This window comes from Staurois parvus, unplaced genomic scaffold, assembly GCF_062004578.1.
Source record: "Staurois parvus isolate SC_StPar_1 unplaced genomic scaffold, SC_StPar_1.0 ptg000686l, whole genome shotgun sequence".
Taxonomy (NCBI): Eukaryota; Metazoa; Chordata; class Amphibia; order Anura; family Ranidae; genus Staurois; species Staurois parvus.
The window spans coordinates 2,509,579-2,534,222 of record NW_028318482.1 but is presented as its reverse complement, the minus strand read 5'-3'; the positions used below and the strand labels follow the sequence as shown (position 1 = coordinate 2,534,222).

The window sequence follows — 24,644 nt, the reverse complement described above, 5'->3', positions numbered from 1 at the left end:
TGTGTTTGTTGGTGGCGAGTAACTCTAAAGCCTGGCTAGTAGCTCAGGACTTGAAATGTTAAGCCCTGGTATATACCAATGATTACGTCACAAGGCATACATTCCTTTCCTACTTTCTATACACTCAAAAGGCTTCCTAAACTCTACAAAATAACCTTGGCCAGCAACTAGAGATAAGAAAATACCAGCTGCAGACCCCTACACAGGAAATAAGGGAGGGGGGAAGATGAGCCAAAAACCTTGCTTCTACAAACATAGGCTGCTAGAAGTGTTAGAGTTTAAAGGGGAACTCTACAACATCTGGGTCCTACCATAAGGGCTCAATCTACTCCTTCTTCTCCTGCCCCTAGCCCTCTGTCTGCAGGGATGTGTAGGTGGGAAATTTGAAGCACAGCAGCAAGCAGATATATGGTGGACAAAAGGGAAGATGCCTGAGCCTCCATCATCGGGCGAGTGAGCTCACCATCCACTGTCTGTGACTGAAGTCTTCCTCCCTCCCTTCTCTCTCCTGCCTTGGAGCGAGTAAGTACACTAAGGTAAGGGGTACTCAGATGTAAGGGGTGCTGTACGGACTCTGATGTAAGGGTGGCTTTGGGAACACTGATTTAAGGGGGAATGCTGGGAACTCTAATGTAAGTGGGGGCTGTGGTGAGCAGAAAGCCCCTTAAATCCGAGTTCGCCTAGGAGAGGAGAGCATCACTATTGCAGTGCTGGAGACCTTACATTGAGCAGTGCGTGCGCAAGCCGGTATACACTTATAGAAAAAAATGCTGACAGGCAGGTGGAGGCTATGGCAGAAAAAAAAACACACAGTCTCCTCCATCATAAAGGGCAGCCTGTCAAAAAAAAAAAACATTCTTTACTTCCTTTTTAAGTGCAATAACCTTTTACAGCCCCTTGGATTAGTTTGCTTTCATTTTCAAGGTTGTTCATTTTATTGCATTCTGTGTGCACCACCTTCTTCCTGGACTTTATAGACTTTGATTCAAAAGTCAGCAGATTGTGGGCAGTGTTAAACGGCAAGAGTAAAAATAGGTACTTATCAGAAAGTGTATAATATTCAGATATTTGGAATATGCACCTTATACACTAGATTCTTCAGCTGCCTGGTAAGTACCTTGAGTAACATGTGTTCTGTGTATTGAGAAGTAGTTTGTGCAGTAAAGGCAACGTTGTGTCTCTGATACTTAGGATATGACTCAAGATATTTAGAGTTGCAATGAATATTTCACTGTCGTACTTACAACTTGACGTAATGCTTTGTCAGTGACAGTTTCAGCCAACCTAAAATTAAGAATGCATTGTGGAGTCTTAAAATTTAATAATTTTCTTCATTTGCATATCATTGAGTTCTTGATTTATTCTTTTTGGGTCACCTACATTTTAATGAAACATTTGACTTTTAAATTTAGTGAAATATGTATCAAAAAATGGTGACATAATGCTTCCTTCCTGCACCCACAGTTATTAATTGTTATTATAAAGTAGTACAAATGGATTGGGTTATCCAAGGAAAATTTGTAATATTTTGTAACTGGATAAAAGACTGAGTCAAACCAATAACTAGTTACAATTTATGAAGCAATAATAATAACTAAAATGTCCCTCATTCAGCAACATATGATCCCAGTAGTGGAAAAATGAAAAATACATGAAAAAAAGATGAAGTCGTCTATTACTATAGTATCTAATTTTATTATGTATAACCGAACACATCCTCAGTGTGCACAAATGCAAGTACACAGGCTACAGAGAATATGCGCCAAATTTATTAACAAGGCGGGTTCGCTATAAAATTATGCTCCTGGGTCTTACACCAGGTGAGCTGTGGTTGCCTAAAACAAAAGTATGATTTTCACTACAGTTTTTTGTTCTAAGTACTGTTAGCATTCTTAACTCCTTCCTGCCTGCCCTGTTGTCCCTTTTTAAAAGTTCTTAACGGGCAGAGGGGCAGGAAGAATTGGCAATGTGACCACTGTGGTCACATGATTAGAAGCCAGTCCCACCTGCTACCAATATTTTCCAGGACCCAAAACTGTTTTTGGCACCTCGGTCTTGGTGCTGGGAACATGCAGCAAGGCACACCCAACACATAAACATTGCCTGCCCTGCGACACATATACTATATTGCCAAAAGTATTGGGATCTCTGACAGTAAACACACATGAACTTTAATGGTATCCCAGTCTTCAATATTTTATTGGCTCACCCTTTGCAGGTATAACAGCTTCAACTGCTCTGGGAAGGCTGTCCACAAGATTTAGGAGTGTGTCTATGGGAATGTTTGACCATTCTTCCAGAACAGCATTTGTAAGGTCAGGCAGTGATGTCGGATGAGAAGGCCTGGCTCACAGTCTCCACTCTAATTCATCCCAAAGGTGTTCTATCGGGTTGAGGTCAGGACTCTGTGCAGGCCAGTCAAGTTCCTCCACTCCAACCTCACTCATCCATGTCTTTATGGACCTTGCTTTGTGCACTGGTGCGCAGTCATGTTGGAACAGGAAGGGGCCATCCCCAAACTGTTCCCAGAAATTTGGGAGCATGAAATTGTTCAAAATGTCTTGGTATGCTGATGCCTTAAGAGTTCCCTTTACTGGAACTAAGGGACCAAGCCCAACCCCTGAAAAACAACCGCACACTATAATACCCCCTCCACCAAACTTTACATTTGTCACAATGCAGTCAGGCAAGTATTGTTCTCCTGACAACCGCCAAACCCAGACACATCCATCAGATTGCCAGACAGAGAAGCATGATTTGTCACTCCGGGAAATACGTCTCCACTGCTCTAGAGTCCAGTGGCGATTTACACGACTGCGTCCAATGTTTTGCATTGGACTTGGTGATGTAAGGCTTTGATGCAGCTGCTCAGCCATGGAAACCCATTCCATGAATCTCTCTACACACGGTTGCACTAATCTGAAGGCCACATGAAGTTTGGTTATTGAGTCTGCAGACAGTTGCCGACTTTTGCGCACTGTGCTCTTCAGCATGCGCTGACTCCACTCTGTCATTTTACGTGGTCTACCACTTGGTGGCTGAGTTGCTGTTGTTCCCAGGTTCTTCCACCTTGTTATAATACCACTAAAAGTTGACCGTGGAATATTTAGTGGCAAAGAAATTTCACGGATGGACTTTTTGCACAGGTGGCACCTATCACGGTATCACGATTGAATTCACTGAGCTCCTGAGAGCAACCCATTCTTTCACAAATGTTTGCAGAAGCAGCCTGCATGTCTAGGTGCTTGATTTTATACACCTGTGGCCATGGAGGTGATTGTAACACCTGAATCCAATGATTTGGAGGGCTGGCCCAATACTTTTGGCAAAATAATGTATGTGCAGTGTGAGGACATTAATGCCCAGCTTTTGCTGCTGAACATATGGGTTACTAGGGTGTATAAAACTGCATTAAGTGCACACTGCTATCAAAGAAGGAGACCAAAACCCTAATTTTTACAAATAAAAAAATTCAGGAAAACATTTGCTGGGGGGTATTGTGCTGCTCATGCTAACGCTGGCATGCTAAGTTCTACTTTAAATTGTTACTTGCTATGCATAGAAATATTTAGCAGGTTAATGTGTTTTAAAAGTGTATGTAAATAGTAGAAAAAGGTGAGCGTTGGCAATGTTTGGAAAGCAGCTAGCACAAAAGGCAAGTAACAATCCCCACAAATGAATAAGTAAGCAAGTGCAGCGCTGAAATTACTAATAAATAAAGTGGAATAATAAAGTGCATCACATAAAAAATATATCACGAAGGAGAAAACAATAAAAATAAATTGAAATATATAGTGCATCATAAATTATATGTACCAAAATGGAACAATAAAGTGCATCAAATGAGAGTGCAGCAAATCTTCAGTAAATCAAATGTTAAAATGGAACAGTAAATGCATCAAAAACTGAATGGATAAGACTGAACAGCAAAGTGCATCATATAAGATTGCAAAAACCGTTAAGTGAATCAACTTCAATAAATATAAAGTGCCTCATAAATATATAGGTAATGTGATGATGTCCGTAGTAATGTGTAATATCAAATGTAATATAGATAAAAATATTACAGAATTATACGGTTGATAAAACAAATAACATCCGTGATTGGATGTGATCCATGTAAATGTCTGTGAAACAATAAGGTGCAGTGAAATAAAGTGCTGGGTGCAAGTGTGATAATAATCACGCACGCAGGAGAATCCGCCACCTCTAATGGATGTACATTCACCAGAATGAAACTGGTAACAGGCATTTCAAACATAACACATCTTGAGGTAGGGGGCAGCCAAGAGGTTCAGATGGAATGTCATCTAGGGCACTGGATGAAAAGGAAGCCTTTGTCCTGAAGAAAACAGCTCACCACAGGAGCCAGAAAGTTGTATATAGTGTAGTAATTATTGCATGTATTTAAATATAAAAGCATCCACGTGGAGACAATAGTAAAATGTAAAGGAGAAATACCAAAATGGCCGCAGCTCCGTCCTTCGGCAGCAGCGGAGTGACGTCAACAACAGGCTCCACCCGACGCGTTTTGTCTCCCAGGGCGTACCCCTGAAGACGTGTATGCGCACGAAACGCATCAGGGCCTCTTGCTGACGTCATGCTGCCGCTAACCTCTTTGCTGCCCCTACCTCAAGATGTGTTATGTTTGAAATGCCTGTTACCAGTTTCATTCTGCTGAATGTACATCCATTAGAGGTGGTGGATTCTCCTGCGTGATTATTATCATCCTTGCACCCAGCACTTTATTTCACTGCACCTTGTTTCACGGACATTTACGTGGATCACACCCAATCACGGACATTATCAGTTTTATCATCTGTATAATTCTGTAATATTTTTATCTATATTGCATTTGATATTACGCATTACTACGGACATCATCACATGACCTATATATTTATGAGGCATTTTATATTTATTGAAGTTGATTCACTTGACGGTTTTTGCACTCTTATATGATGCACTTTGCTGTTCAGCCTTATCCATTCAGCTTTTGATGCATTTACTGTTCCATTTTATCATTTGATTTACTGAACATTTGCTGCACTCTCTATTTGATTTTTATTGTTTTCTCGTTAGTGATATATTTTTTATGTGATGCACTTTACTGTTCCACTTTATTTATCTGTAACTTCAGCGCTGCACTTGCTTACATATTCATTTGTTTTAAAAGTAGATTTATCTATTTATTTACTAGGAGATTAAGAAATAATGGCACCACAACCATGTTCTGTGTTTTGGTGTGTTTTTTTGCATGTTTGCAGAAACATTGGCAGGAATGCTTGTTTTCTGCTACGCCCAAGTGTGAATAGGGCCTAATAGTTGTATTATAATTCTTGTATGTTTTTGAAGAATTGGTGTCTAAATTATGTTGTTATTATCTTGATATTTAAAGTGGCAGTAAGCTCTGCTTTTTAACTTGTACCTACAGGTAAGCCAATAATAAGTCTTCCCTGTAGGTACAGATATAATCTCCTAAATGTGCACCGTTTATGTGATATTCAGATGTGTAGCTGCCTGTGAATGGATGGCATGTTTGAGTGTGCCATCCATTGAAAGTGCTGTGCCATGACCATGACTCCTGTATGTATGCATGTGAGTGATGTCATCGTGGCTCAGCCACCCAAAAGGCCGGAGCCCGCAAACCCTGAAAGAAAGACCAGGTGAAAATGGAATCCATGTTAGCAATGACAGAGTGCCACTGGAGATATCCCTTTTATAGGTAAGCCTGTCATAATGTGCAAGTATGTGGTGCATACTAGCGCAGTATGGCATTAACCTGAAGAGGGACTAGTTTGCTTTTTTGTTTGTTTTTTTTACAGTTTACTACCACTTATGGCCATAACGCTTCAACAAAAATAATTTTTGTCATCATGTATTATTTATGATGTTTAAGGTTCTGATGTTCAATATCACACCACCCTCTCAGCCCTATCCACGTCACATGTTCTAGCCTTGGCCAAATATAGGTAACTATTAGAGTAAAAGAGTCATATTCTGATAGACCTCTAATTTGCAAGTACAGGAATCTCCAGACTGCAGATTTTCTTTATTTCCCCAATATTGTAATCAATCCATTTTGGAAAATAGTCACACAACTAAGAGTTTAGTCATATTCTAAGCATGATTTTGTTTTTTTAGCCAAGAACAAAAGAAGGCAGCTTTGTTGCACCATTCTGATTATTTTATGATATAGTCAAAGTACGAAGCCATTGAGTCCTGAAGCAGGACTCTTTCCTCCAGTTTGCAGGTACAGTTACTTCCAAAGTTCATCATTTGTTTTAGGGTTTTTTTTGTGTTTTTTTAAAAAGATTTGAATCATTCTATTGTGTGAAATAATCACACAAGAGAATGCTAAAGCCTAGTATGATGAGAAAAGGGAACAGAAAAAATGTTTTCTGAGCAATCGTCCAATAATCCGTTAGTACAGGGTTTTCCAGAGCAGATCACGACAGTTCCTGTGAAATTATCTTTAGGGACAAGCACTAAAAGTTTCTTGTAAGATAAGAAAACAAACAGGCAGAAGAGAGGGGAAGGAGGAGGATTGGGGGAGCAGGGGCGGACTGACAAATCATGGGGCCCCCGGGCAATAGGGGATCATGGGGCCCCTGTGTCCTTGCTCAAACTCAAAAAAGCCTATGAAAAAGGTACCAGGGGCATCTCATGGGGCCCCCTACTGACCCCGGGCCCTCGGTCACTGCCCGAGTTTCCAAATGGTCAGTCTGCCCCTGTGGGGGAGCTTCACATTTTAGGTGAAGGTTAGCTTTAAGGGTCCCAATACCTTTTTTAAATCTGTTGTCTGGCTTAATGGAAGGGCTGAAATGCCGCAATGTTCCACATCCTCCTATGGCATCTGCGCCACTGTAGTCTATGTATGTATTCTTGCTGCCAAGGTATTGAACCAAAACTGCACAGCATGCATACGTCTGCCTTTCCTCCCCACGAGGTCAACTTCTAGCGTCTACCCACAAGGCCCTGGCCCTGCCTGCCTACAGTATTCTAGTCATAGACAGCCATTAATCCCTCCTGCTCTGCACCTGGTCTGTAGGTAACCCTTTCACATATTATCACACTTGCATACTGTTAGTTACCTTCCTAAGCACAAAATAAAGTGGTCCTGCTGGCCTTTCCAGCTCACAATCCACTAACTGTTCTAGGAAAGCTTGAAGAATTTCTAAAGGTCCTGACACAAATAGCCTGATCACTGTTTCCTGCTTAAGCCCACACATTCCCAAAGTGTATGTCCTGTCCCTTCTCTGTGTTTCCTAGGGCTGAATTGTTTGCAGGTATGGCAGAATTCAAGGGCAAAATATCTGTCATGAAAGCTGACTCAGACCACAGGGTTCACAAGCTGCAGAGGCTTCTGCAGTTTTACAGAAAGAGATTTCTTCTGTGAACATAACTCCTATGGGTAGGGATATACTATACTGTAGTTCCTTATCGATGCAGTGCAAATGGTTATAATCATACAGACTGAATTGTCTGAATTCTCTACAATTGTCAGTATGGGCTCCTTTAAAAGCCCCAAACCTGTTCATACTTTTCCAGTGCATCCAGTACTAAAACCTGTTGTGTATGAGATCTGGTCTTCCTCAGGATATATCCTGAGGAAGTCACGTGCTATTAACCGTGACGTAACGCGTAGATACGCCAGTGGGAGGAGCCTAACGGACCGCACGGTGACGTCAGTTCCGGCGTCGGCGCCATCTTGGTCCACCTTTTTTCCTAGTGAGGATCCACACAAGCTAGTACACCCATGGTGTGGTGTAAATGCCTATGTCTAACCACGCAAATGTGAGTAATATTATCAGTGTGGCATCAATAAAGGTGTTGCAGTTTTACACTATGTGGATCTCTTTCTTTGTCTTATGTGGGGTGTTTATGGAGTAAGAGCGTATTAATTATCTGGAGGCACCTAGTGGAAATCAGTACCCACCAGAGGAGGAAGTACCACCACCATTGCTGAAGAGACCCCCAAGGTGTTGTGGGAGGATCACCTAAGAGGCAATTGTCTGGCTCATTTTTCCTGTGGGGCCTAGGCAGGAAGGTGAGGGGGCACCCCTGTCATTGTGGATTCACGCTTGAAGCTGGGAGCACCTGCATGATTTTTTGTGTGTGTGTGTCTCACATTACAAGACGGACTTATATTACTGGGAAGACTCACAGCACTTGTGCCATTTTCTATTTAAGGATGTGGATAGGGCAATTATAGCGCTGCACTGTTTATATATTTTACTCACAAAGAAGGTACCCCCTAACTTCACAAAGTGGGAAGCGTATGTTAGCCTTGTGACTGCATTGACCAAAAGCATCTCAGCTATATGGGTAAATGATGTGATGTCCAAAAGTTACAGATGTGGGAGAATTTGGGTGGAAACGGGGCCTCAAACAAGATTATAGAGCAACTAAAGTATGGAGGACCAATACTCATAGTCTGGATAAAGTTTGTTGTAACTTAAGTGAGCAAGGATAAAATAATATGCACTTGTACAAAATTAAAAGGCATACACACAATTGCTAGAAGTCTGGTTATTTAAAAGGAAGAACTAGAACATCTGACACATGAGGAGGATTCTGATTTCAACTCACATGACTGGCTTGTAACTGTCCTGGAGTACTGTCTCTCTCTATAGAAGAGACAGGGAGACAAAAGGGAGGGAGGGATGTGCCTGTAAGTCAAGAGTGATTTGCTAGTGAATATGAGCAATAACATTGCTAACTGGGGTAGTTAGAAGGTAGTCTTTGTGGCTGAAGCTTCAAAGGGATGAAAAAAGTTGTAAATGATTGTGGGTGTATTAACCACTTGCTGACTGCCCACAATACATTTACTGTGGGTGAGCAACACATACAGGCACCACACAGGGGAAAGTGGATCCTGGACCCATGGATCATGTGATCGCTATGTGATCACATGTTCACAATGTCAACAAAGCTGCTATGAATCAATATGATTCCTAACAGCTTTGCTTCCTTTACTAGTGAGCTGTGATTGGCCCACAGCTATCACATGGTACCTGGGTCAATCACAGCACCTTGGACCATGTGATTAGCTGTAGCCAATCACAGATCACTAATATTCACAGCTGTCATGACCTTAACCCATTAATGGCAGTTTAAAGCATTGCTGGTATAATGATCTTCATTGTACCAGCAATCAAAGTGTAAAAAGAAAAAAAAAATCCCTGATCATCCCCCAGAGTAGCACAATGTTACAATGGTAACATTGAAGTACTCTGATGAAAGTATTTAAAAAAAATAGTATACAAATAAAAAATGTTAAAACATTTTTAAAAATGTAAATATTGTCTACAAATGTTTTAATTTTTTTTTCCAACATGCTGTCACCAGTCAGTATCCCTGATCACCACCACACCAGTCATATCAAGACACTGGACTGTGCTGGTGACAGTTTGCAAAAAAAATTTGAAAAAAAACTAATTTCATTTAATTTCTTCATTTTCCAAAAAAGTTTGACAAAAAATTACCAAATACCTCAGTCTGTCTACTTTCTGAATAGGGGTAATTTTGGGGTGTATGTACTGTCCTGACATTTTAAGGGCCTCAAGAAATGAGATCGGCCCCCAGTACATCAGGATTGATAAATTTTCAAATATATATCCCTTGTTGTGGACACTATAACCTTTTGTTTTTTGTTTTTTTTACCAAAGACATGTAGCAGAATACATTTGGGCCTACATTTATGAAGAACTTAGGTTTTTTTTTATTATTGGATATGTTTTATAACAGAAAATAGAAAATATTGTTATTTTTTCCAAACTTTTTGGTTTATATAATAAAAAAAATCCCAGTGGTGATCAAATACCACCAAAAGAATGCTCTATGTGTGTGAAAAAAGTATATAAGTTTATTTGTATACAGAGACCGCGCAATTGCCAGTTAAAGTAGCGCAGTGTTGAATAGCAAAAAAATGGCCTGGTCATGAAGGGGGTAAAATCTTCTCGAGCTGAAGTGGTTAAACAGCACTTGACACCGCCCTTTGGAACAACAAAAAAAAAAAACACCAAAGTAAGATGACTTAATAAGATATACAAATGAATATATAATATGGAAATAAATTGTGATTTTCTGACTGCAGCCCCCTTAATACAAAACTAATAGAACAAACCAGAAAGTGTTCATAGATTCCAGGGGGCGCAAAACTCTTTTACAGAAACAACATAATAGTCCCAAAAAGTTATCTCATGCAAAAGTCCCAAAAGGGTTCCCCAGATAAGTAGCAGTGCTTCAAACATGTAAGTAGAATTGATAGTGTGAATTCCACAACTTCTTCCATCACCACAAGTGCTTAACCATTCTCACCATGAGTAGCACTCACCAGATGGTTATGCCTCACATAAAAATGATCGTCAAAAATCACTGTATTCCTTCTTACGGTGGTCTTTCAGAAGCTCTGGCATTCAGTAATATTCACTATGGTGGCTCCTCAAATGTTAGGCAGAAAATGAACTGATTACCGTAAAAAACACTTAAAATGTATTAACCACTTGCCCTCCAGAGGATTTACCCGCCCCCCCCCCTTCCTGACGAGGCCATTTTCTGCGATACGGCGCTGTGTTATTTTAACTGACAATTGCGCGGTCATGCAATGCTGCATGCAAATGAAAGTTATGTTCTTTTTTCCCCCTCAAATGGAGCTTTCTTCTGATTGCCTCTGCATTTTTTTTTGCACTATAAACAAAAAAGACAGACAATGTTTAATAACTAGAGATGAGCGAATTATTCAAAAATTCGATTCGACTGATTCGGCGAATTCGTGGAAAAAATTTGATTCGAGTCGAATATATTCGCTGCGAATTTAACTTATAAAAGGGTGTTTCTAGGCTTCAGAGAGCCTTTATATTAGTGCAGAACACTGTACCTTTAATTTAAATGCCCTTGGAGTCTGCTGGGGAAGAGAAATAATACTGTCAGTCAGTATGACATGCAGATGAGTGCCGTCGATCTTAGAATCACCGCACACTTCACTCATTTGGGCAGTCACGGGGCCAAAACCAGAGTGTGGAGCCACAGTGTGGCGGTGGAGGCAGCAGCAATGGGAGGCCATACAGCACCCTATGACAAAATGGAACCCACCAGCAGTGTGAGGAGACCTGAAAGTGGCACATGGCAGAGTGTGGCGATGGAGACAGCAGCAATGGGAGGCCGTACAGGGACCCATGACACACTCTGGACCTGGCAGCAGCATGAGGAGGCGGTACAGGGGCCCATGACAGATTACAGGCCTGGCAGCAGCATGAGGAGTCGGTACGGGGGCCCATGGCAGATTACGGGCCTGGCAGCAGCAATGGGAGGCCGTACAGGGACCCATGACACACTCTGGACCTGGCAGCAGCATGAGGAGGCGGTACAGGGGCCCATGACAGATTACAGGCCTGGCAGCAGCATGAGGAGTCGGTACGGGGGCCCATGACACACTCTGGACCTGGCAGCAGCATGAGGAGGTGGTACAGGGGCCCATGACAGATTACGGGCCTGGCAGCAGCATGAGGAGTCGGTACGGGGGCCCATGGCATATTACGGGCCTGGCAGCAGCAATGGGAGGCCGTACAGGGACCCATGACACACTCTGGACCTGGCAGCAGCATGAGGAGGCGGTACAGGGGCCCATGACAGATTACGGGCCTGGCAGCAGCATGAGGAGTCGGTACGGGGGCCCATGACACACTCTGGACCTGGCAGCAGCATGAGGAGGCGGTACAGGGGCCCATGACAGATTACGGGCCTGGCAGCAGCATGAGGAGTCGGTACGGGGGCCCATGGCAGATTACGGGCCTGGCAGCAGCAATGGGAGGCCGTACAGGGACCCATGACACACTCTGGACCTGGCAGCAGCATGAGAAGGCGGTACAGGGGCCCATGGCAGATTACGGGCCTGGCAGCAGCAATGGGAGGCCGTACAGGGACCCATGACACACTCTGGACCTGGCAGCAGCATGAGGAGGCGGTACAGGGGCCCATGACAGATTACGGGCCTGGCAGCAGCATGAGGAGTCGGTACGGGGGCCCATGACACACTCTGGACCTGGCAGCAGCATGAGGAGGCGGTACAGGGGCCCATGACAGATTACGGGCCTGGCAGCAGCATGAGGAGTCGGTACGGGGGACCATGGCAGATTACGGGCCTGGCAGCAGCAATGGGAGGCCGTACAGGGACCCATGACACACTCTGGACCTGGCAGCAGCATGAGGAGGCGGTACGGGGGCCCATGGCAGATTACGGGCCTGGCAGCAGCAATGGGAGGCCGTACAGCACCCTATGACAAAATGGAACCCACCAGCAGTGTGAGGAGACCTGAAAGTGGCACATGCCAGAGTGTGGCGATGGAGACAGCAGCAATGGGAGGCCATACAGGGACCCATGACACACTGTGGACCTGGCAGCAGCATGAGGAGGCGGTACAGGGGCCCATGACAGATTACGGGCCTGGCAGCAGCATGAGGAGGCGGTACGGGGGCCCATGGCAGATTACGGGCCTGGCAGCAGCAATGGGAGGCCCGTAATCTGCCAGCACCCTATGACAAAATGGAACCCTGGGCTGGGGCAGGCAGAACCGCCGTATCTTTATCACGGTTTTCCCAGGCCACCGAATGGCGACGCTGCATATGCTGACTCAACGCTGTAGTCCCAACATGGGCCCCCTGGCCACGCTTGACTTTCTGGCCACATAGTCGACATACGGCTACGTTTACTTCCTCGGGCGGCTTGACGAAAAATTGCCACACCGCCGAGTAGGAAACTTTGCCCCCGCTACTCCTCACTGGCTGACTGCTACTTCCACCGGCACCACTACTGGCCGTGGTGGTAGGCTGCAGTGGAGCTGGTGCTCTACTCCGTGGCCGTTTGCCTCCACTGACACTGCTGCGACCCTGCTGCCTCCTGGCAGCAGCAATGGGAGGCCGTAGAGGGACCCATGACACACTGTGGACCTGGCAGCAGCATGAGGAGGCGGTACAGGGGCCCATGGCAGATTAGCGGCCTGGCAGCAGCAATGGGAGGCCCGTAATCTGCCAGCACCCTATGACAAAATGGAACCCAGCAGCAGTGTGAGGAGACCTGAAAGTGGCACATGGCAGAGTGTGGCGATGGAGACAGCAGCAATGGGAGGCCGTACAGGGACCCATGACACACTGTGGACCTGGCAGCAGCATGAGGAGGCGGTACAGGGGCCCATGGCAGATTAGCGGCCTGGCAGCAGCAATGGGAGGCCCGTAATCTGCCAGCACCCTATGACAAAATGGAACCCAGCAGCAGTGTGAGGAGGACCTGAAAGTGGCACATGGCAGAGTGTGGCGATGGAGACAGCAGCAATGGGAGGCCGTACAGGGACCCATGAGACACTGTGGACCTGGCAGCAGCATGAGGAGGCGGTACAGGGGCCCATGGCAGATTAGGGGCCTGGCAGCAGCAATAGGAGGCCCGTAATCTGCCAGCACCCTATCACAAAATGGAACCCAGCAGCAGTGTGAGGAGACCTGAAAGTGGCACATGGCAGAGTGTGGCGATGGAGACAGCAGCAATGGGAGGCGCCTGGCAGCAGCAATGGGAGGCCCGTAATCTGCCAGCACCCTATGACAAAATGGAACCCAGCAGCAGTGTGAGGAGACCTGAAAGTGGCACATGGCAGAGTGTGGCGATGGAGACAGCAGCAATGGGAGGCGGTACAGGGACCCATGACACACTGTGGACCTGGAAGCAGCATGAGGAGGCGGTACAGGGGCCCATGGCAGATTAGGGGCCTGGCAGCAGCAATGGGAGGCACGTAATCTGCCAGCACCCTATGACAAAATGGAACCCAGCAGCAGTGTGAGGAGACCTGAAAGTGGCACATGGCAGAGTGTGGCGATGGAGACAGCAGCAATGGGAGGCCGTACAGGGACCCATGACACACTGTGGACCTGGCAGCAGCATGAGGAGGCGGTACAGGGGCCCATGGCAGATTAGGGGCCTGGCAGCAGCAATGGGAGGCCCGTAATCTGCCAGCACCCTATGACAAAATGGAACCCAGCAGCAGTGTGAGGAGACCTGAAAGTGGCACATGGCAGAGTGTGGCGATGGAGACAGCAGCAATGGGAGGCCGTACAGGGACCCATGAGACACTGTGGACCTGGCAGCAGCATGAGGAGGCGGTACAGGGGCCCATGGCAGATTAGGGGCCTGGCAGCAGCAATGGGAGGCCCGTAATCTGCCAGCACCCTATGACAAAATGGAACCCAGCAGCAGTGTGAGGAGACCTGAAAGTGGCACATGGCAGAGTGTGGCGATGGAGACAGCAGCAATGGGAGGCCGTACAGGGACCCATGAGACACTGTGGACCTGGCAGCAGCATGAGGAGGCGTTACAGGGGCCCATGGCAGATTACGGGCCTGGCAGCAGCAATGGGAGGCTCGTAATCTGCCAGCACCCTATGACAAAATGGAACCCACCAGCAATGTGAGGAGACCTGAAAGTGGCACATGGCAGAGTGTGGCGATGGAGACAGCAGCAATGGGAGGCCGTACAGGGACCCATGACACACTCTGGACCTGGCAGCAGCATGAGGAGGCGGTACAGGGGCCCATGACAGATTACGGGCCTGGCAGCAGCATGAGGAGTCGGTACGGGGGCCCATGGCAGATTACTGGCCTGGCAGCAGCAATGGGAGGCCGTACAGCACCCTATGACAAAATGGAACCCACCAGCAGTGTGAGGAGACCTGAAAGTGGCACATGGCAGAGTGTGGCGATGGAGACAGCAGCAATGGGAGGCCGTACAGGGACCCATGACACACTGTGGACCTGGCAGCAGCATGAGGAGGCGGTACAGGGGCCCATGACAGATTACGGGCCTGGCAGCAGCATGAGGAGGCGGTACGGGGGCCCATGGCAGATTACGGGCCTGGCAGCAGCAATGGGAGGCCCGTAATCTGCCAGCACCCTATGACAAAATGGAACCCTGGGCTGGGGCAGGCAGAACCGCCGTATCTTTATCACGGTTTTCCCAGGCCACCGAATGGCGACGCTGCATATGCTGACGCAACGCTGTAGTCCCAACATGGGCCCCCTGGCCACGCTTGACTTTCTGGCCACATAGTCGACATACGGCTACGTTTACTTCCTCGGGCGGCTTGACGAAAAATTGCCACACCGCCGAGTAGGAAACTTTGCCCCCGCTACTCCTCACTGGCTGACTGCTACTTCCTCCGTGCACACCGGCACCACTACTGGCCGTGGTGGTAGGCTGCAGTGGAGCTGGTGCTCTACTCCGTGGCCGTTTGCCTCCACTGACACTGCTGCGACCCTGCTGCCTCCTGGGCAACCCATCGACTGTTTTGCTCGCTGCCAAGCTGGCACCCTCTTCTCCTGATGATGCGGAAGCAATAGCCTGATGACGACGAGGCTGCCAAGTGCGATCAGCCTCCTCATCATCAATTAGGGTCTCCGCCTCACTACTAGCCCCCTCGGCTGCGTGTGGGTCAGGAGACAGACCTGTCTCTAGACCGGCTACCGAGCCACTCTCCTCGCCACTACTTCTTCGCCTGGCTGCTGAAGAGGCGGATGTCTGCCCCCGTTCCTGACCGCCCTCTGTTAGCTCTTCCTCACTGTACAGTGGGGCTGAGCCCACAGCATGCGATACTTCGCTTGGTGAGGGAACACCAAAGGACAGGGGCAGGTAGAGGACACGTGATTTCAGTGGGCTTGCTCCCGGGCCATGCCAACTAACGGTTGTGTCTGACGTACACACCGACCGTTGGCTGTAGGTGTCAGAGGTGACCTGGGAAGAGGAAGACGACCGAGTCAACCAAGTCTGACGGCAGGGTTGTCGGTGGAGACACGACCGCTGGATGACACCGGGAGCACTGGCCTCTGGCTGCGACTAGTGCTGCCTCGACCCCTTCCTCTGCTGCCACGTCTGCTCGCTCCTAAAACATTGCCTCCTCTGCCACTCCTCTGCGTGTTGTCTGACATACTCTTTAATTCAACGATTCTGTGTCCCTGAGTAACGATTCTGTGTCCCTCAGTAACAATTCTGTGTCCCTGAGTAACAATTCTGTGTCCCTGAGTAACAATTCTGTGTCCCTGAGTAACAATTCTGTGTCCCGCAGTAACAATTCTGTGTCTGTCCCTGAGTAACAGTTCTGTGTCCCTGAGTAACAGTTCTGTGTCCCTGAGTTACAGTTCTGTGTCCCTGAGTAACAGTTCTGTGTCCCTGAGTAACAGTTCTGTGTCCCTGAGTAACGATTCTGTGTCCCTAAAGTATCTGTGGCCCTAACTCTGTCCCTAATACAGAGAGGTCTGTCTCTCTTGAATGACCGGAGGCAAATGGAGAATTGTAAGATGGCCGCAATTTATAGCTCCACCATTACACAGTGCTGACTGGCTGGCTGCTGATTGGCTAATGCGATCACATGTCATGAATGAATGCATTATGGGTCAGCGCGCCTTGTCTGCGCGCCTTCCCAGAGATCCCCGCTCCGTCGCCACACATGTCGCCGCCATTTTAGGAAAAATTTCGATTCGCGCATCCGAAGTCTGCTAATTTTCGGATTCGGTGCGAATCGAATTTTTCCTAATATTCGAAACGAATTCCACTTCGCCAAGTTCGATTCGCTCATCTCTATTAATAACAAACAATATTTTTGACTTTTTGCTATAAAACATGTCCAGTAAAAAAATTTTAAAAATCAACTTTCATCAGAAACATAGGCCAAAATGTAATCTGCTACATGTCTTTTGCTAACAAAAATATCCCAATACATGTAAATTAATTGGTATACATGAAAGTTGCAGCGTCTACAAATGGCGGTGTATATATACTGGAATTTTTTTTTTTATACTAGTAATGGCGGCAATCAGCAACTTATAGTGGGACTGCGGCGGGCATTCTGAAACTGGTGGGTACTGTCACTGACATCCCCGGTGTCACTAATACAGTGATTCATGCTAATAAAAAGCACTGACACTGTACTAATGACACTGTGCAGGAAGGGGTTAACATCTGGGGCGATCAAAGGGTTAACTGTGTGTTGTGTGTGTTTTGCTAGGGAGGCATGGTGTTTTGTATTGCTTTCAATACAAAGCAGCATGCTGGAGCTGACAGGGGAGAGATCTGTATTGTTTATATACAGACCTCTCCCCCGTCAGTGATACTCTGCGATTGCCGGGTGCCGGCGGGGAATCTTCGGCTGGGATCTGGTGATTGACAGCTTTAGCCACCTCTACCCGGAAAAACAAAATCACGTATACGGTACAGTATATACATGACTTTGTGCTGCCCTGTAGCAGTATTTGTGCTATAGGGCGGCAGGGAAGTAATTAATCTTCAATTTCACTTGTAGCACTACCCCCTCAGGAGTTGCTGAGTTATTTTTCTGTCTCCCTGTCGCTTTGAACCCCTCTCTGAAAGCCAAACCCCTGCTGACACCACAGTACACTTCTGACCAGATTATCACCAGAAAATAGATTCATACACAGATTAGAGTGAACGGATGTGTTGTTTATATTAAACTTGGCTGTCAACTTGGTAAAACAGCATAAAGCGATATGTGTGCACGTAATGGCAATTACCACTCTTAGGAACTCTAAGCAAAGAAAACAACACATACAGAAAAATCTCAATCAATGCTGGCAGGCCTGTTATTCACAAGTTAACCCAGACCTGTGGTGTTTCTAGTCCCATTAAGCAAGAAAAACTATCAAAGTGTGAACTAGCTCACTTTTGGGCCCTCCAGGTCTGATAGCAGGATTTAAATCTGAGATCGGAAAAGAGCTCTTTAATTAGGGTACTCCATGTCCCTTTAAATGCAGTGAGGAATCTTCTGCACGCTCGGTGGGCCCAGTTGGTGCACTACAACAATCCAGACCTTTTAAGCTGGAAGAGATGAAGGTGACAGCCCATCAAAGGATTATTACAAGGAGAAAGAAAGGAAGAGCAAGTACTATCCCTTTAAGTGACACTTGACTTGGGTGGTGTCCCTTTAATGCACTAAGCAGGATGTCATTTTTAGGCAAAAAGGTGTCAGAAGTTGGCAGAAGCACTTGCTGGCAGAAGGCAACTACTCTCTGGGCTGCAGTAGCCAATGGGTGTATAAAATCAAGCACCTTGGCATGCAGACTGCTTCTGCAAACATTTGTGAAAGAATGGGTCACTCTCAGGAGCTCAGTGATTCAAGCATGGTACCGTGATAGATTGCCACCTGTGCAATAGGTCCATCCATGAAATTTCCTTGCTACTAAATATTCCGCAGTCAACTGTTAGTGGTATTATAACAAAGTGAAAGCAACTGGGAACAACAGCAACTCAGCCACAAAGTGGTAGGCCATGTAAAATGACAGAAAGGGGCCACCGCATGCTAAAGCGCATAGTTCGCAGAAGTCGCCAACTGTCTGCAGAGTCAATAGCTAAAGATCTCCAAACGTCATGTGGCCTTCAGATTAGCACAACAGTGCATAAAGAGCTTCATGGAATGGGTTTCCATGGTTGAGCAGCTGCATCCAAGCCTTACATCACCAAGTCAATACAAAGCATTGGAAGCAGTGGTGTAAAGCACGCCGACACTGGACTCTAGAGCAGTGGAGACGTGTTCTCTGGAGTTATGAATCGCGCTTCTCAATCTGGCAATCCAACAGATGTGTCTGGGTTTGGCAGTTGCCAGGAGAACGGTACTTGCCTGACTGCATTGTGTAAAATTTGGTGGAGGAGGGATTATGGGTGTGCGGTTGTTTTTCAGGGGTTGGGTTTGGCCCTTAGTTCCATTGAAGGGAACTCTTAAAGTGTGAGCATACCAAGACATTTTGGACAATTTCATGCTCCCAACTTTGTGGGAACAGTTTGGGGATGGCCCCTTCCTGTTCCAACATGACTGCGCACCAGTGCACAAAGCAAAGTCCATAAAGACATGGATGAGCGAGTTTGAGGTGGAGGAGCTTGACTGGCCTGACCTCAAGCACTACTAAGCAATTACAGCTCTCTGTTAAGCTGAAAGCCTGATTAGATTTTCCTAACAGTTCTCCTGTTAAGCAGAAGAACCAACTATAGTCTGCTTATCCTAGCACCTATCTAGGAGGGTGATATACACAGAAAGGAGGTATCTAATTAGTTTCCTTGTACATTTTCTGTCTCTTTGATGTCTCTATGCACATTTCTTTTCTCTGAAAAATGATTCTGCTGGAGAGTATATGTATTTTTTTTAACTTGCAGTCCATCTCAAGATTTGTTATTCACTCCCTTGTATCCCACAATGCAATGTGGGGCTATCCTGAGCCATAGAGAAAAGCACACTTTGCATTCTGGGAAGTGACCAGCATGTAATAGACCTTGTGATCTGAAACACACCATTTATGAACAAGGGAGAGTCTCACTGACTTCTGTCCTCCCATTTACAGATGTTGCATTGTTTGATTTACTTCTCTGTTAACATAACAAAATGTGTAAACTGTCTTCTGCTAATGTATCCTGAAAATAGATGCATTGATGTCAGTGAACGCCATAATAATTCCCAGCATTGGCGCCACTGGACACATTAATAATCCCCAGCATTGATGTCAGAGGACACATTAATAACCCCCAGCATTGATGTCAGTGGACGCCGTAATAACCCCCAACACAGATATCAGAGGACGCATTGATAACCCCCACATTGGTGTCAGTGGACGCCATAATAACCCCCCAATACAGATACCAAAGGACACATTAATAACCCCCAGCATTGATGTCAGTGGGCACCATCATAACTCCCAGCATTGGTGCCAGTGGACACATTAATAACTCCCAGCATTGAAGTCAGTGGATGCATTAATAACCCATTGCAGGGGATGGGGGGGTTAAAATTCACTGCCATAAAGATCAATGTAGACGGGGGATGGATTAACTTTCACTGCCACTGACCACCCCATCCTCCACCTAAATTCCAGTTCAAGGATCATTTCCCTACTTTCTGTGCTCTGGCATTGGACAGGGAGCAGGAGAAATGAGATTAAATAGACCCAGTTGAGCTTACCTCAGCACACACTCACTCCTGCTCAGATCACATTTCCCTCTTCCAGGTGGGCGGATGGACAGGCAGGCTGGCGGGGGAGGCAGGTGGGTCAGACAGGCGGGCAAGCAGGCAATTCAGGCAGGTGGGCGGATCGACAGGTGGGTGGGCAGACAATCGGGCGGGATCTCCGAAGCTGGTCACATACCCATCCCACCCATGGAACAAGCAGCCTACAACTGAAACTGCCAAGGAGATGGAGGGAGGAGATCCAGTCCCACAGCAGTAGGGAGTGGGGAGCAAAATCATCCCTCCAGTAGCTATAACAGCCTGCACTGTGCTCTGTTGTGAATGACAGGAGTGACGACAGTGTCACTCCTGTTATTCAGGAATCTAGAGAGCTGAGTGCTCATCTCTCTCAGCAACCCCTCGCCTCTGCTCCCAGAGCATGTGCCCCTTTCACCCATCCCTTGTCCACAAGTACTGAAGCCACTGCAAACAAACAATTAGTAGTCAGCAAAGTAGCTCGCTTTTATGCCACAGCAAGTCTCCTTAAAATAGATCATCTAAAGTTGTCTTTTTTGGCTTTTACCAGGCCTGGAAAAAATCCTGGTTGACATAGTGACTATCTAAGACTCCTGACAATTGATGTATCCTGCCTTTAAACTCCTCTACTCAGATCTTTCCTCATATCATGGGTCAGGCTGGTAAGATGAACCTGGCCTCCTGTGCCTGCTATTTTCATATTTCATATGACCTTCATCTTGCATGACGCAGTAATGTTGAGTGTTGTTGATATTGCAGTTGGAGTATTAAGAGTAATATGCAAAACTGTGCAAAAGTTTTAGGCAGGTGTGAAGAAATGCTGTAAAGTAAAAATGCATTCAAAAATATGTATTTAAATTGTTTATTTTTATCAATTTACAAAATTCAAAGTGAGAGGACAGAAGAAAAAAATCTAAATCAAATCAATACTTGACTATCCTTTGACTTCAAACCAGCATCAGTTCTTACACTTGCACACTTTGTGCACTTGCACAGAGTCAGGGAACTGTAGGATTAGAGTCAGGTGTTTGATTAACCAATTATAACAAGCAGGTGCTAATGATCATTGATTTCATATGTAGTTGTAAACATAGACATTAATTGGGAATGGGAAAAGCTTTGTAAGAGGCTTAAAACTGTTTGAGGAACAGCCAAACTCTGCTACAAAAGTGAGGTTGTGGAAGACCGTTTCATATCACAGGTCATACACCATCGCAAGACTGAGCACAGCAACAAGACTCAAGGTAGTTATTCTGCATCAGCAAGGTCTCTCTCAGGAAAAGATTTAAAAGCAGATGGAATTTCAAGATGTGCTGTTCAATCACAAAGAAATGGGCAATGCTTAGGACTGTTGATGCAGTGGTCTGCCAAGGAAACCGAATGCAGCAGATGGAAGACACATCAGGCTTACTTCCTTTCATCATCAGAAGATTTCCAGCGTTGCCATCAGCACATAACTGATGGAAACCAGTGGGACCCAGGTACGCCCATCTATTGTCTGGAAGAGTCTGGCCAGAAGTGGTCTTCATGGAAGAATTGCAGCCAATAAGCCATACCTCTGACGTGGAAACAAGACTACGCGACTCAACTATTGATGAAAGCATGGGAACTTGGGTGCAGAAAAATGGAAGCAGATGCTCTGGACTTGCAGTTTGTTTGTTGAAGGGCTGGAGAGTAGTACAATAATGAGTGTCTGCAGGCAACTGTGAAGCTTGTAAAGGTTCTTTGCAAGTTTGAGGCTGCAATTCTGCAAAGAGATTTGGAGATTTGGTCCAGATCAATGGTGTCCACAATGCTGAGAAATACATCATGCCATGCCATCAGTGAGGCATGTGATCGGCCCCAAATCTTTTCTGTAGCAGAACAATGACCCCAAACATACAGCCAATGTCATTAAGAGCTGTCTTCAGCCTAAAGAAGAACAAGGAGTCCTGGAAGTAATGTGTGGCCCCTACAAAGCCCTGATCCCACCATCATCAAGTTTGTCTGGGATTACATGAAGAGTCAGAAGGATCTGAGGCAGATTACATCCACAGAAGATCTGTGGTTAGTTCCCCAAGATGTTTGGAACTACCTACCTGCCAAGTTCCTTTAAAAACTGTGTGCAAGTGTACCTAGAAGAATGAATGCAGTTTTAAAGGTGAAAGGTGGTTATACCAAATATTTAATTGATTTGAATTTCTCTTCTGTTCATTTACTTTACATTGTGGTAATTGTTAAAAATAAAATATCACTTCTTTTTCTAAAAGCATTCTTAATTTGCAGTATTTTTCACACCTGCTTAAGGCCTGATGCACACAGGAGTAAAAAATGATGAGTTTTTTACTGATCTGAAATTAGATGCATTGTTGTCTATGGGACATTGCACACAGCTGAGTAAGAGCGATGAGTACAGAGCAGTAAAACAAAAATAAATAGTAAATAATAATAAATTGGATCTGCAGCCCAATATTTCCCTAGTGTCCTATGGAAGGGAAAAGAAATGACCCCCAAGAGAGTAGGCCTTACTCTTACATACTGTCTACCAAAATGCTAGTGTGTTGTATTTGAGATCCTATAGCCTAAAATGGGTCTACCATGGTGTGTTTTGGTTAATAGGTAGAAGGTAGATGTGCGTGGGTGTTAGATAAAATATTCTAAAGTTTCACAATCGATCAAGGCAGTAGTATATACTCTGTTGGTGATCTGCACAAATTCATCCTGAAACGTCATAATTCTTGTTGTGGAATCTTCTTATACCACTCTTTTTTTGTTAATGATTTGATTACACATGTTCTCGTATTGCAAATGCTCACCACATGGTTTTATGAGAATTTCAGGTATTGTTGCAGATTTCTCAGGACTTGACATTGCTCACATGTTAAAGAAGGCATTTTTTACATAATTACATTGTCTAGCATGGACCAACATAACTTTGCATATATCATAACGATGGGATCCCTATAAAAGCTGGAAATCACTGTGCTACACTGGGAACACAGGAGGTCATCTGCTTGGCATGGCACCATTCAGTGAATACTTTGCATCTTCTCAATGAATGCAAAGCATCTTCTGATTGGATGAGCTGGAGAGGGTAACATCACCGCCCTGCTTCCCAAACTCATCCAATCAGAGAGCGCTTTGTATTAATTGAGAAAATGCAAAGCGATCTTTCTATCCAATTCCCTCTTGGGGGATCAGGAAGGATTTTTTTCCCCTGCTGAAGCAAATTGGATTAAGCTTTATTGGGGTTTTTTTTTGCCTTCAACTTTGGGTATAGGATTGAATATATAGGATTGTATATTTTTGTTCCCTTTTATGGGTTGAACTAGATTGACTTGTGTCTTTTTTTTTTTTCTTTCAACCAGACTATGTAACTATGTAATGGCAACCATAAGTAGTGGCCAACCTCCTGTGTTCACAGTGTAGCAAAGCAGGCGCTCAGCAAGGAATCAGAAAGCTGGTGGAGATTACTAGTTTAGCAGTATCTGCTGCAGTGATTTACAGCTTCTAGAGGGATCCAACAGGTATGGTATATGCATAGTTATATTTGTCCAAGCGGGAACAGTGTAGCTATGTAAAAAATACCATAGCTAGAATTTTTCTTTAACCACTTTAAGTCCAGACACTTTTACTCCCTCAGTCCAGGCCAATTGCCAATCTGCTGCAAACAGGTGACTATATCTTTTTTTCTGAAACTAAGAGCTACACACAGTCACTAAGGCCCTGTACTCAGGACATTTACTCATGATGACACAGGATTATCGGTTGCCTCCTTACAATATCCACTGGCGCTTTCCAGCGAGGGAGACCCAGATTTAGACGCTACCAAAGGTCAGCTGGACACTCAGTCGTCCAACTTCTTACTGGTACTTTCCAGTAAGCTTCTCCAGACCCAAACCTGACTCAAGGACCAGACTTAGCAAATAGTCCCCCAGCTTATGATCCAGCTGGGACATCAATGTCTTCTGAAAGGCACCTCCAGCAATCCTTCCCCCCAGGGGCAGAGCCTGTGCACAGGGGTCTCCTCCAGCAGGACTGGACCCAGGAACTCCTCACCCCTGCCTCAGGCTTCCAACTATTTATGGGCGCTCCAGCCACCTACTTAGCAGCCTCCTTAACCCCCCAGGGATTGGCTGGATCTCTATAAATATTCAGGATAATTATTTTATGCTTTCTCCCACTTCAATTCTAGAAACCTCTAGAATACAGGGGAAAAGCAATCGGAGCAGCAGCCTGTGAAACATTGTGCAAGCCAGAATAATTAACCCCTGCCCCACTGATTACAGAGGAGTTGTACTAAGTTTATCTAACAGCCTGCACTAACTAGGAGGGTCCTACATACATATAAGGGGGACAGAACACTCCCTGCCTTAAATCTTAAGATTTCACTATACCCAATGTAAGTCCTTAAGGGATGGCTTGCCCTTGAACTTAAAAAGAAACATGAGAGGGAGATCATGCAAAATGTACTGTATATATACACACACAAGTCCAAAAAACATCTAGGATGATATTCATACTGAAGTCTAGATGCCTGAAATAGTCCTAGAAGATATGAAGTCATTTTCCATGGTTGGAAAGGCATGACCATTTAGAGGTTGGAGTGGAAAAGTATCTCTGATTGATCTGAAGGAACACTGG

At 45.5% G+C, this 24,644-nt stretch overlaps 1 long non-coding RNA gene across 1 annotated transcript in view; it reads left to right on the top strand.

The window, feature by feature from the left end:
• Positions 1-960: 960 nt before the first annotated feature.
• The window catches only part of LOC149447450 (uncharacterized), a 45,772-nt gene continuing 22,088 nt past the window's right edge, over positions 961-24,644 (top strand). Inside the window, exon 1 of the long non-coding RNA XR_016305877.1 lies at positions 961-1,109. This is a non-coding gene — a long non-coding RNA (uncharacterized LOC149447450). The remainder of the gene's footprint in view (positions 1,110-24,644) is intronic.